The sequence below is a fragment of the Octopus bimaculoides genome, chromosome 21, assembly GCF_001194135.2.
Source record: "Octopus bimaculoides isolate UCB-OBI-ISO-001 chromosome 21, ASM119413v2, whole genome shotgun sequence".
Lineage (NCBI taxonomy): Eukaryota > Metazoa > Mollusca > Cephalopoda > Octopoda > Octopodidae > Octopus > Octopus bimaculoides.
In genome coordinates, this window is record NC_069001.1 from 19624075 (window position 1) to 19625057 (window position 983).

Here is a 983-nt window from a genome sequence, read left to right on the forward strand (position 1 = left end):
AGTCAGGCGGTACTGGCAACGGCCACGCTCAATGGTGTATTTTATGTGCCACCCGCACAAGAGCCAGTCCAGGGGCACCGGCAACGATCCCACTCGAAGGTCCATACACATGCTGTGGGCACAAGTGCCAGAAAGGCGACGCTGGGCACAGGTGCCATCACGATTTCGATTTCGCTTGCCCCAATAAGTTTTCGCAAGCTGAGTTTCGTGTCCAATGAAGGAGACGGCGTTGGCATGGGTGCCAGTTGTCGAATTTAACTCGATTTCGATTTCACTTGCCTCAACAGGTCTTTGCAAGTGGAGTTTAGTTTCCATTTTGGTTTGGTGTCCAATGAAGGAAGGTACGCATAAGTGGACTGGCTGAGGCTATAGATTTAGGTCTCACTTGGCTTGCCGGGTCTTCTCACGCACAGCATATTTCCAAAGGTCTCGGTCAGAAGTCATCGCCTCGGTGAGGCCCAATGTTCAAAGGTCATGCCTCACCACCTCATCCCAGGTCTTCCTGGGCCTACCTCTTCCGCAGGTTCCCTCAACTGCTAAGGTGTGGTACTTTTTCGCACAGCTATCCTCATCCATGACCATACCAGCGCAATCGTCTCTCTTGCACACCACAACTGATGCTTCGTAAGTTCAACTTTTCTCTCACGGTACGGATACTCTGTCTAGTATGCACACTGACATTACACATCCATTGGTGCATACTGGCTTCATTCCTTGTGAGCCTACGCATGTCCTCAGCAGTCACGGCCCATGTTTCACTGCCATGAAGCACAGCTGTTCGTACACATGCGTCATACAATCTGCCTTTTACTCTGAGAGAGAGACCCTTTGTCGCCAGCAGAGGTAAGAGCTCTCTGAACTTTGCCCAAGCTATTCTAATTCTAGCAGCTACACTTTCACCCCCACTGCTAATTTGGTCACCAAGATAGCGGAAGCTATCAACCACTTCTAGTTTTTCTCCCTAGAATGTGGCAGTTGTTTTC

General features: G+C 50.2%; 2 protein-coding genes across 9 annotated transcripts in view; one reads left to right on the plus strand and one right to left on the minus strand.

The window, feature by feature from the left end:
- Positions 1-983, minus strand: part of LOC106884493 (U3 small nucleolar RNA-associated protein 14 homolog A) — a 283035-nt gene that overhangs the window by 152880 nt on the left and 129172 nt on the right. The window lies entirely within an intron of this gene.
- LOC106877675 (uncharacterized) overlaps positions 1-983 on the plus strand; it is a 104136-nt gene that overhangs the window by 85642 nt on the left and 17511 nt on the right. The gene's annotated exons all lie outside the window — the stretch shown is intronic.